Consider the following 12678-nt stretch of genomic DNA (forward strand, 5'->3'; position numbering starts at 1 on the left):
GCATATGCTGACATGAAGCAGTCTGCACATCTCCAAGCTATTGTTCCAGCCCATGCATTTGCAGTTATCAGTTATGCATGAAAAAATGAACATTTTCATACCAAACCCTAAAAATTCTTCAGAGCTCTTAAACTCAATCTCATAGCCCAGAACTTCTTCATGCTTGCTGTTCTTAGTCACCCAATATATCATCTAACAGTGGTGTCAGGGATCCAAAGACTGGTTAGCTGGCATCACCAGCACTCCTCATGCATCTTACACACTTTACCTACAGCATCCCACAGGTGGAAACAAAACCCAAAAAGCATCAGATCAAGCCTGTGGAACACCTTCAACTATGCCTCTCATTTTCAAGCATTCCTGAAGGCTTATCATGTGTATCTGCTTTTGCAAAGCTGTCCCCCCGTGGTTATGACACAGCACACGCCACAGCTCCCACGTCAGCTGCCAGGACCCACACCACACAGCTCCCTGTTACTCACAGCCACACCTCTGGGTTCCTGCCAAAGGCAGAGGAACTGCTTTGCACTGCCACTGCTGGAGGAATAAATACTCATTAGCCATCAGATTTTTAACCTCTGCAGTCACCATGGGGCATCAGCAGCAGGAAAGGTTCTCCACCTTCCCTCCTGCCAGTGAAATCCCTGTGTTTCCCAAAGCGCCCCGGGTAAAGCATCCCTAAAGCACACAATAAAGCTACTGAAACACACAGTCACGTCCCTTTCTAATAAAAAACTCGGATGAAGCACTGCGGGTTCTTAATTTCAACAAGGCTCTTGACTCCTCTGGAGGAAGAGTTCGTGAGCAACGCTTAGAAGCCTGAATTAGCGTTTCCTCCTGAAATAACGCTGTCTGCAGCCTCGCCTGGACACGTTTGGGTCTGAACCAGCAAGGCCTTGGTACTGCAAAGCAGGGAGCGCAGGGGGGCAGCCAGGGGGTCAACAAACCCCGGGATGGGAAAGGAGCGGCACGGGAGAGGTGAGGAGAGCCCTGCTGGAGGCACCCCCGTTATTTACACCCCTCATTTACACCCCTCATTTACACCCCTCCCTTCCAAACAGGGATCCGCAGGACCCCCAGACCTCTACGTACATCACCTCTACCGCAGCCCCAGGGTGGGGGCGGCTTTGTTCCCGCACCCGCTTTGTTCCCGCACCCGCTTTGTTCCCGCACCCCCACGCCCGTTCCCTGCGGGCGCTCCCGGCTCGGCTGCAGCCACCGCCCCGCGCAGCCCCTCCGCGCGGCCCCTCCAGAGGGGAACGGGAAGAGCAGCGCCCGGAGCTCCATCCCGGAGCTCCATTCCACCCCCCCTTTTCCTCTCCACGCCACGGCGCAGGAGAGCCGCCCGCCCACTCCAGGCGGAGCCAGGCGAGCGGTGGAAACGCGCGCATGGGCCTCGGAGTCTTTTTTTTTTTCTTTTTTTTTTTTTTTTTTTTCTGGAGCCCGGTGAAGGGGGGCGTGGTGCCGGACGCGGTTCCCCTCAACTCGAGGCCCTTCCCGCTGGTTCATTCCTCCACCGCCCCCGTCGTCTGCTCACCTGCGGCGGCGGCCGCCATGTCGGCGGGACGCGGCTGGTAGGCGGCAGCTGGGACGCCCCCCGGGCTCCAGCCCCTGCTGTGGTGGAGCGAGGTGAGTGCTTGGGCAAGGAAAAGGCTGCAAAAAGGGGAGGAGGGGGAGGTTTGTGTCGCGATAGAGCCTCGTATATCGTGAAGGCGGCTCCGGGGGGTGGGCGAGGGGAGGGGGTGCAGCCTCGCCAACGGTCGCGGCCGTTACCGCCAACGGCCGGGCACGCGCGGCCGCGGAGTGAGGGGTGGGGGGAAAAAAAGGAAAAAAAGGAAAATAAGGAATAAAAGAAGTCGTGGATCGCTCGTGGGGGTTCGGTGGCTCCCCCAACCCCTCTCCCCTTCTGCCTTTTTGACCGCGCTTAAGAGCACGCGTTCAGTCGCTGTCCTCGGGGGAAGGTCTCCGAGCTGGGTAAATTCGCCTATCGCCAAGGAATAATTTTCTGGGAAAGATGGGATAATGGGGATCTCAGCCTGCGTGTCTCGTTCCTCTGCTTTTGAGGCGTGGGGAGAACCGGCGCTGTGCTCCCGGGCTAGCGTGCAGCTGGCGTCCGGCTTTGTGCTTGGCCCTCTTCTCCATTGTGTGGGGCTCTGCTTTGTGGTGGATTTAATGAGCGCCCTTTAATGAGCGCCCTTTAATGCCTCCTTAGACCTTTTCAGGTGCAGTGAAGGGCCCCGGGTCTGCTGGGGTCAGCGAGGGAGCTCTGCGAGCAGCATCTGCGTGCTAGGAACCGGTGGGAAAGGGGGGAGTGTGCCCAACAGGCGTTCCCGGCTTTTGGAGATGGTTTTATCTGGGAAATGTTGATTAGCTTTCCCACTAAATTGCAAGGGGATGGATGTGAGTGAAGGCTAGCAGGACAGGGTCTTGTGAAGAAAGAGCTCTAACACGTTTGGACTCTGGGTAATGGTCTGAAGGCGAGAAAAAGGTAAACTAACCTTTGAAATTTACAGGTGTTTACGTTACTGGTTTCCATTCACAAACAATGTGTCCCATCTGGTGTCCCCTGAGCACCTGTGTTCTATGGCAAACTGCTGCTCCAGACCGTTCTGCTGGCTGTTGAATTGGAAGAAGGTGATGAGAATGAGTAATTTTTTGCTGTGCCTCTGTACTTTCCCCACAAGATAGTGCAGAAAGCAGCACTTTGGACAGAGGCTTGGACAGGCTCTGCTGGGGATGGGCACCGTTTGTTGTGTGGGATGATATTGTCAGTGGTAAGAATGCAAGTTAGAGGAATAGGTGAAAACTCAAGAAGGTAGAAGCTTAAAATACAATACTTCATTTGGAGTAACAGCTGTAATCCTTAACTGTGTTATCCAAAGGTGAAAAGATGTGAAACAGAATGTGCCTGTTTCCAAGACTCCTTAAAAACATCTCTATTTCAAGTGTTAGAGGGTTGAGCCTGGGATAGGTACCTCTTTCTGCAGAACAGAGACAAATGACCTCCATGTGCCTATTTAGAACAATGCAATATGTTTCCCACAGCAGGGATGTCTTTTCATTGTTGTTCTGCAAAATTAGGTTAGCCTCCAGTGAACGATTCATTTTGACTTGTGAGGAAAATATTACATATTCTTCATGGTAAAAGAGCAAGTAAGTGCTCTGTGTGCTTGGACTGATTTGTTTTTAGGAAACTTGAGAGGTTCCTTGTGCTGTTCCAGGGTGTGCACCCTTGTATATCTGATGGTTTTATAATGTTTGAATGTTGTGGAGCCATCTGGAAAAACCAAAATTTTACTACTTTGATATGACAGAGGGAGGAAAAATAGGGTGAGTCTGGCAATATGCCTTCAGTAAAACCTATTATTTGGGGAAACACAACTGAAAGCATTAATGTGGTATTAATACCACACGTAATGTACAGAATTCCATTGCCAGAAGCAAATTATTGTTCAATCTTTCACCTCCTGGTCTTAATCTAGGTTTTCTTTGTTTGAAGTATATTTGTAAAGTTTTTGAAGAAACAGTGTGGCAGATCAGCAGAAATATAACTGAGGAACTGTTTTACTTTTTAGGCTTTATGTATGGTTTGTAGCTGGATGTTGGAGTTGTTCTGTGCCACTCTCTGATGGGTTGTGAAATGTCAGTGTCCTAGTTGTTCCCGGGCTGTTTTTCTGTGATGCAAAGTGAGGGAAATGGTGATGTCATTGGATTTCAGGGGAAGGATTGCAGTGGTGACTTTACTGGCTGAGGAGGAGACCCCAGAGGGAGTAGAGGAAATCTAACAAAAAGGGGAATAGTGCTACTTTGGCCATTTTGCCCTGGGCTTCTGGTTCTTTTGTGAACTTCTGAAAAGGAAATGTCATTTTGCTGTTTGAATACATTGTTTTACGTGAAGTGTCAGACCACATCATGGGGATGATTCCAGTCAGCTTCCCCTATTTCAAAACAACCACGTCAAACACTAATATGTTTATACAAAAATTCAGTGTGTTTTCAGGAACCCGATATACATATTTACAAAAACAAATCATGTTTTTTATACTTTATTATGGCTAGAAGAGTTTGTATAGGAGAGAAAAATTGGAGTGGGTTCCCTCGGCCTTTGTGTCCTTCAGCTCACAAACAAAAGGAAAATGTTGGCCTCTTCATGAACTGGGGGATTATTTTCATTTGCACTTCCTCTCAAAATGTTCTTATCTGTGTAGTAGCTCCTATCTGCAGTGACTGCAAGCATGGGGAGAGGTATTGTGTCACAACTGATGGTATTGTTTTGTCTAAGAGCAGAAAGGGGAGAAGATATAAAGAGCAGTAGGGAAATGTGTACATTTTACTTGTGAAAACCTGGACTAAATGCTCTCTTGGGACTGTAGGTGTGGGTGGCTTCTGTCAGGTGTGTGGGACCAGTTCTAATGTGCTGCTGCAGCTCCAGTTACCTGCTTTGAGCCTTTAGTGGACTGCAGCAGCATATTGTACCAGCAGCTCCTATGAGCTTGCTGAGAAGGGGATTTTATGATGAACACGGTAGGTCTGATCCGGGAAAGGTCCTGACAGACCCATTTTCTACCACTGGAGTCCTGCAGGAATTTGAACTTGGAAGTGGTGAGCACGTGTGATGTCTGTGCCTACAGCACTGAAAGTTGTTCCCATTCACTGTTTGGGTTTTGTAGCTGCCCGAGTGATGTCTGATACCATAATATGAAAGAAACAAATCGAAATGTTTATCAACTTTTAAAGTGGCAACTGTTTTCCTTTGTAAAGGAAGTCAGTTTGGTATCTGGGGTGAAGCAGGTCAACGAGGCTGGTCAGACAGAGCATGTGGATTTTCACAGCGATTTCTATTCTTATGCTAATCCTTTGAGCAGGCTGGCTGAGCACTGGCAGCCAATGTGAGAGCAGGGATGTGCATACTGAGGACACTGAGGGGAAGCCATTTTTTGTAGTTTTTCTTATGCACATGAGGTCTTCCAGCCAACCAGAATGTGGATAATCGCATAACCTGATGATAAAATGCTGTGGCTCAGCAGTCCCTTAGCAATTCTGAGTCCCTTAGCAATTGTGGTCTTTGGTGCTAAAGGATTAATGTTGGAAACTTGAATTTTTGGTTTTGAATGACTGGGTAAGAATTATAGGAAGGCAGCAAAGCTTCCTTCCAGTGATACAGCTATGAGCTGCTCATTTGAATCCTGCTAATGCTGTGTTTCTCCCACACAGTTTTTCTGCATTTCCTCTGTTCCTGCATGTAAAACACTTTAGATATATAGATTGTTGAGCAATCTGTGCGTGGATGTTCGTAGGTGCATGTGTGCCTGTTGAGACCAGGTACAATTTGTGAATCTCACTCAGAAGGGTTTCTTTGTTTGCTCCCTATTTGTTTCCCAGAGATTGCTTTAGAAATTGGAAAGTAATGAAGTACTGGAAAGGTCCAAAAGAAATATTCCAAGTTGGTATTTTGTTGCACATTATTTCTGCTGCAACTGTGGGTGGTTCACCTCTGTAAAGATTCTGACATCCACAGAGGCTCCTGCCATACAGGTTACTAGGCTGGGGCTGTTAAGCATCTTAAGTAGCCTGCACATGTTTTATTTAAGTGGTGGTTTGTGTTGCTGGAATCCGTATACACCTGAGTAGAGCAGCTTACCATATCTGTGTGTATGTAGTGTTAGGTTCTTTGGGAGTGTGTGAAATAATTAAAAACTGCCCTTTAAACTATTTAGTAAATTGGATTTGCTGTAGCGGGTGTGGGACAGGAAAGTAATCGTGTTAAAGCTGATGTTGACTTTTCCAATCTGATTTTCTCTGGGTAGAAACTATATTACCTGGTTGTTAAATGCACAGTTAATTAGCTGCTGATTGTTTAAGCTGATAAACCAATGATACCAGTTTTATTGTAATCAGTTTGGTAAATGTGCCATGTATTTGCTTCCTTATGTTGTTGTCTTGCTTTTTCATTAAACATGATATGAACTCTCCTCTCACTAAGGGTTTGAATGCATTTAGATTGTGTTGTCATTGGTGATTATGACATTTAACTGTTCCTGCTCACTGATGTTCTTTTGCTCTGCTCTTTGTTATACCCGCAGGTCTGGAGTTCATAGTGTCATGTTGAATTTTATGACAAATGAGAATATGGCTCAGAAGCTCCTTTCTTTTAACTATATTAGAAAATAAACTATATTAACTATTAACTATATTAGAAAATAAAGTACCCCCAGACTTCCACTTCTTAAAACTGTGTTAAGAACCTCTATTTTCTTTTGCTCTTTCTGTAGCTAAGTTGCAACATTTGAGTATGTCCTGGGGATGTGGCTTGAAGTCACTCGTTGAAGCAACAGTTCAGCATAAACTACTGATAACAAATCCTTCATCCTCTGGTCATCTCCACTGCTTTTGCTGATGGAGCTGCAGTTTTTTGTTACCTTCCTGGTGTATCCAGTGCTGTTTCCTGTCCCCATCTCAGTCTTTGACGTTTGTGGGTTGGAAGCATTGTTTTAGTGTACCCACTGGAACTCTGTGAGAATTGGAGCAAGTGGAAATTGGAGAAAGTGGAGTTTCTCCTGTTTCTGCTATTAATTCATTAAACCAGGACCACAGGCAACTTGGAGCCTGGCTTTCTAAGGATTTTCAGGGTAGAACTGAATGCTGAAATACTCCTGAGGTTATTTGTTGGATGGAGGGAGGCTTGGTCAGCTGCAGCCTAAGTCTTAGATCCCCTGACAGTGGATCCATACCATAAGGATCATGTGCTGCAAAGCACTGTTCTTGCCTGAACGCAATGTGACGTTTCAGTTTCATCTTATTGGGTGTTTGTTTACTTTTTAAACAGGCTTTCTGCTAATTTCACAAGTCACCAGTCCTGTGTTACATTTAATTTGGTCTTGCTCCATCCTCTTCCATCTTACAACAATCCTAGAACTGGCTGGGTTGGAAGGGACCTCAGAGCTCATCAAGTCCAACCCTTGCTCCACTCCCCCCGTGGTTCCCAGCCCATGGCACTGAGTGCCACATCCAGGCTCTTTTGAAATATCTCCAGGGATGGAGAATCCACCCCTTCCCTGGGCAGCCCATTCCAATGCCTGAGCACCCTCTCCAGAAAGAAATTCTTTCTAATGTCCAACCTAAACCTCCCCTGGCACAACTTGAGACCTCTTGTGCCCTCTTGTCTTGCTGAGAGTTGCCTGGGAAAAGAGCCCAACCCCCCCCTGGCTCCAACCTCCTTTCAGGGAGTTGTGACCATCAAGTAGGTGAAAATTTTTTAAAGCTGAAGTTTGCTCATGAGACATCACGTACCATGATTCAAACCTGTGTCAGTGGCTAATTCAGCAGGACACTGCCATAGTAGTGGTCTTGTAGTCATGGCCTCAGAATCAAGTTGTAGAGAAGGATAACAGATTTAATTACTACTGGTAAGTTGCTTTTCAGATACAACAATGGAAGGTGGTATTCCAAAAGCTTTGTCATCACTTGCTGACAGATTGAGATAATCAGTTTTGGGTTGATGGCATGGTATGAGGAGTGGTTTGAAACTTCTTGCTTCTCAAAGAAAACTGTGTTTAATCCTCTGTGTATTTTATTACCCCAGACATATTTATCACCAAGTAAACAAATGTCTACTGAAATGTTTAACTTCAGTTGGTTTTTGGTTTAATTTCAGTAGCAATTTTTCCTGGCATTTGGGAGGTGAACTTTTTGGTCTCTACTCAGAATGCTCAGGGAAAAGATAGAGTGCTCAGTGTTTTGAATTGAGTTTGTTTTTTTTTGGTTGAATCCTGGTTTGGGCCAATATAAAGAAGTATTCTGAATGTTGGTGTCACCATATTCTTACTGACTGCACTGGGGGTGTGGCTACTATGAAAAAGAATGCAGTTGTTGCAAGAGCCTTTGAATATTTGCTGGGATTTACCCTTTTACTCCTTATTATGATTCATGAATGTCTTCATTAGGTTTCCTAATACAGTCTATGTGCTTCTAGCTTGAAGGCACAATTCATAAAGAAAAAACCCCAACCTTTGCTATCTTTTCTCTGTGTTTTTTATGAGAAGCATCTCTAGAGACTCAACTGCCACCTTCTAGGAACAATCAATCTTTTAAAAGGGTAACCTCAGTATCTTATTCTTTATTTTTAAATTAAATAGCTTGTTATTCTACTCAATAATGCACCTTGCTTTTTTTTTTTCCCCAAAGAGTTTAAATAGCAGCTGATACAATCTGATGGAGTATTTGCAAATTTTGATTAACAATTTCCATATCAGCTTTCCATGGAATGTGGAGGTATTTAAATAGCTGCTTTCTGTAGCTTGCCCTTACGATCATCTCCTCATTTATTACACTCTGCCTGGGATAGAAACAATAAAAACTGCTTATTATTACATTCAAGATAAAACAAATGTTCTTTGATACAATCAGTAAAGTGTTTTGATCCTAGCTCACTTCTATACATATATATATGCAGACGTGTAATATGTTTGCTGGAGCCTGATTTAGTAATCAGTAGTTGACTTTTATTTCAGAGAGAGTTCTGGTAATTTATTCTTGAATAAATCTGAGATTCCATAGTTCTTCAGTTGAATGATGTACAAGGCAAGCTTCAGATGTGAAGTTCAGTCATTGGGAACTGCTGCAGCTTATTTCATTGAAGAAAGTGGAACAAAAGTTTGTTTGTAACTACTCTGGAACTGAGAACAAAGGCTGTGGGGACCTTTGAACCTCTGTGGCTGTGCATTTGAAGGAGGAATTGTTAAAGAACGGGAAAAACTGCCAGAAGACCAGAGATCTACTTTTCCCTCTGTCCTTCCACAGCACTGCTCAGCAGCCACATATAAAGCATTGAAAAAACGTTAATTGGACTTTCTTGTTCTCCCACCAAGCTCTGATTTGATAATCAAGTATGCAGGAATGCTTATTCTGTTACATTTATTTTTTTTAAATGAGGCAACCTTTAAACAAATGATTGTATGTGATTTTTTTTTTTTTCTTTTGGAAGAAACCTTAATGATTCATTGCCTTCTTAAACATTTTACTCTCTCTCAAATATTCTGTGCAAATAATTCTGGCATATGAAGCAATTTGTTTCTCCTGCTTCCTGGAGTTGTTCTACATTCATGATTATTTTTCATTTTACAATAGCTGTCTCCTCAAGGAAGACAAGAGGGACTAAGCAGTGTTCTGAAGAAGCTGCTGTGTGTCTGCAGAATGTGCTGACTGATGTCTTGAGGGTCATGGTCTCCAGTGGGATGTCCAGCATTGAAGGCTCTGCTTCAGGCAGCAATTTGTGCCATATCATTCACTTTCATGAATTTTACAAGCCTTTAAGATAGGATGGGCTGTACTGAAAGAACATGTTCCCTAAATTGTTTCATGCAGAGGAAGAGAAACTCCAGCACTGAGTATTTAGTATTTTTCTTTGCATAACAAAGATAACACACTAGCTGGAAAAAACACAGTTGTTCATTTCTATTTCTCAGCCCATACATCCAGCTCATAAATGTGTTCAGGCATGCGTGTAATGGTCATGTCTGCCCCTCTTTCTCTTGCTGAAGAAATCCTCTGTGCTGCTCTGGAATTGTTTGGACAGAAGGAAGAAGCTGGGGTAGCCCCACGTAGTCTCAGAGTTGAACTGGGTCTGCCCTGCAAGCTGCCACTGATCAGGAGCTGGCAGGAGCTCAGTGCCATCCAAGAGGAGGCACAGGGTGGGGTCTGGCAGCTTGTCCTTCAGTCACCATTGCAGAGGGTGGCTGCACCCAGCCTGGCCTGTCAGAGCATCACTTGGGGTGTTCTCTGGGTCCCTGGTCCCCAGAAAAGCATGGAAAGAACTGGAAAAGCTCGAGATAACCAGAAAGATGAGCAGCACTCACACATGATTTACATGACAGAGAAGTTTTTCAAGCAGATTCTTCTCGTGCTAGAGAGGAAAACAATGGGTTTCTTTTTTTTGGGTGTTAAACGTTTGGGAGTCTTCAGTCCCTTTCTCTCCCTTTTTTTCTTTTTTCTAAGGGTGCAGGTATGATGGGCTGGCAGTCAGGATGAAGTTTTATCTGAATTTTTGGTGTATGTGCAGCTTTTTTTCAGCTGTCCCAAATGACAGCATACTCAGTGTCTTCTCTTGATTCTTAAAACCATTCCTTCTAACCTTTGGCTGCAGGTTCTATAAAATTAGAGTGTGCTATAGGGAAATTCAGCTTTCTGTCTTCCAGGTGTATGTAAACCTGGCTCCCAGGAGCATGGGAAAGCTACAGAGGTTGCCCTGGTATCTTTGAAGTTCTTTACAGTGTACTAGTTGGTTGACACTGTGCTTACTGCTGCCTCCTCAGATTAGCTGTACAGCAGTTTGAAATATCCAAGTAACTTAATTTTATAAACATTTTACTATATGGAGTATTCTTTACCTAATATTTTCAGTCATCCATACACAGTGCCATTGCAAATAGCATAAGGAAGCCAAGGCATCCTTGGCTATTTAGTTATGTAGCCACATTGCATTAGTTTAGGAAGAACATAGCTGTCTAGAAAATAGCTTTTTTCACCTCCATTACAAGAAAACTTTCTTGGTTGCATCATTTGCTATTGGTAAAACTTGCATTTCCTGTTTGCTAAATGCCAAGTTTAAAAATTAAACTCCGGTTAACTTCTAAGATTAAAATTGGAAATGAAAACACATAGATCAGTGTTTTAGAAAACTTAATTTGTCAGTTCTTATCACTAGAAAACGTGTGTGAAGGAGGGATGCCATATGGCTGCTAAATATAGCACAACTTTCTCCTGAAAGCAATCTAAAAGTACAGAAGTTCACAATCTGGTATCTGTGTTTTTAATAAGAATATGCTGCAGATTTTAAGAATCTTAGGAGTGCAAACTAAGGTAATGGGAATAAAGCCAAAATGTAACCCAGTAAAATGTAGGGATTTCCTGTGGAGGGGTGATGTTGGCTGACACACTGGCAAGATGCTCAGCATCTGGCAGATACTGAACCCCTTGTTAGACTTTCTTTAAAGTTTAAGGTGGTAGTAAGTGTCCAGGTTACATCAGTTTTCAGTGCTCCTAAGCCTCTAGGTCCAACCACTTGTATTCTTGTTTTCTTTAAGAATTTGCACTGCTACATCCTGGTGCTGGAGGACTTGACCTCCTGTGGTAGCTGTTCGAATAAAATCAGGAAAACATGGTTGTGGCAGCAAGGCTTTAGAGCGTTGTTCTGCTGCAACTTTATTTTTTTTTCTAAATTTTTGTCAATACTACTCACCTTTTGTGTTTCTGTACAGATGCTGCCAAAATACAGATGATTGCATGTTTTAGGAATACAAATATAATTGGAATATGCTAGCAGTTTTAGTAAACAATTGTATGCATTTGAAGGGAGTGAAAATTAGTGATACACTGTGCAACGTAGTATTTGTGTGTACATTGCAGTTCTGTGAAAGACTGATGGGAAGAAAACAGACCTCAAAAATAGAAAATTGTTCACCACCCCATTCTGCCACCCTCTCTTCTCTTTTTGAATGGAAACATCCAAAATAGGTTTTTAATTTCTGATTTAGCAAAGCACTTTAGAATATGTCTGGTGGTCTCTATGTGAGTATTCCTAGGGCTCCATAAGGATAAAGTGCTTTGCTGAATGGAGGAAGAAATATCTGATAAGAAAAGCTTATCCTAGAAAACCATCTGAAGAGAAACTATATTGGTTATATTCCTTAAGGCCTTAAAAATATTTCAAAGAGATGAGTATAGATTTACTGATGGGGTTTTGGTAACTAAAAGTGCAGTTATGCAAATCACAGCTTGTCAGGGCAGGGAGAATTAATTTATGCACTTGAGCACATGTGCTCTTTCTCTGTTTTCTCTATGAAGTTGAATTATAGACAAGAATGCACTTTGTTGTTCTTTAATAATAAATAACAGCATAGCAGTTTTGATCTTCAAAGAGCTGCTCAGACCTTAATTAATCTTCATAATAGTCCTCTGAGAGAATTAAAAATATTCCCTACTGTTTTGGACAAGGAACTCCTCCTTTACATGGAGCTGTTAGAGCATTTGCTAAGGGCCATATTGTCAGTGACTGCTGGGACAGTTGCTCAGAAATTCCTGGCAGTGGATCCTTTGGCTTGTTCCTGGGGCTGTGTTGCTTTTCTCATTCATGTGTTAAAATTTCCAAAAATTTGAATACATGAAGAAATGTAGTTCTAAATTCTTTGTGTAGCCTTGGATTTCCATCTGAGTGTTAACAGATGCATATGCATGCTGGAATTTCCCTTTTGAATATTCCTGTAGGCAAAAAGTGCTGAAGGTTTCTGTGTTTGTGCCTGCCACTGGGAGCAGTGTGTGGGAGCAGGTATGCAAAATTACACTGCAGAAAACCTGGGTCACAACTTCTGTATTGCAAGAGTGGCAAAGGAAAGGATGTACAGCTTTAGAACCTAGAGGACACATGATAAAGAGATTTAAAAAGTGTCTCCCAGTCTGCCTTCTCTAATCTTCCTATTCTTGAACAGATTTTTAGGGAGTACATTCCTGTCTCAAAACCTGTAGCCTATGTTTAGAAAATAAGAATAGCAAAATGTACTCAGCCCTGGGGAGGCCACAGCTTGAGTCCTGTGTCCAGTTCTGGGCCCCTCAGCTCAGGAAGGAGATTGAGGTGCTGGAGCAGGTCCAGAGAAGAGCAAGGAGGCTGGGAAGGGATCCAGCACA

General features: G+C 43.6%; 1 protein-coding gene across 3 annotated transcripts in view; it reads left to right on the forward strand.

The window, feature by feature from the left end:
* The first annotated feature begins 1444 nt into the window (after positions 1 to 1444).
* The window catches only part of ARHGAP32 (Rho GTPase activating protein 32), a 204222-nt gene continuing 192988 nt past the window's right edge, over positions 1445 to 12678 (forward strand). The window contains exon 1 of one of the 3 annotated variants that reach the window (XM_071768841.1): positions 1445 to 1629. The gene's annotated coding sequence lies outside the window, so the exon portion shown is untranslated. The remainder of the gene's footprint in view (positions 1630 to 12678) is intronic. The other 2 variants (XM_071768842.1, XM_071768843.1) reach the window with 2 other exon arrangements.

The sequence above is a fragment of the Heliangelus exortis genome, chromosome 26 (assembly GCF_036169615.1).
Source record: "Heliangelus exortis chromosome 26, bHelExo1.hap1, whole genome shotgun sequence".
Classification (NCBI taxonomy): domain Eukaryota; kingdom Metazoa; phylum Chordata; class Aves; order Apodiformes; family Trochilidae; genus Heliangelus; species Heliangelus exortis.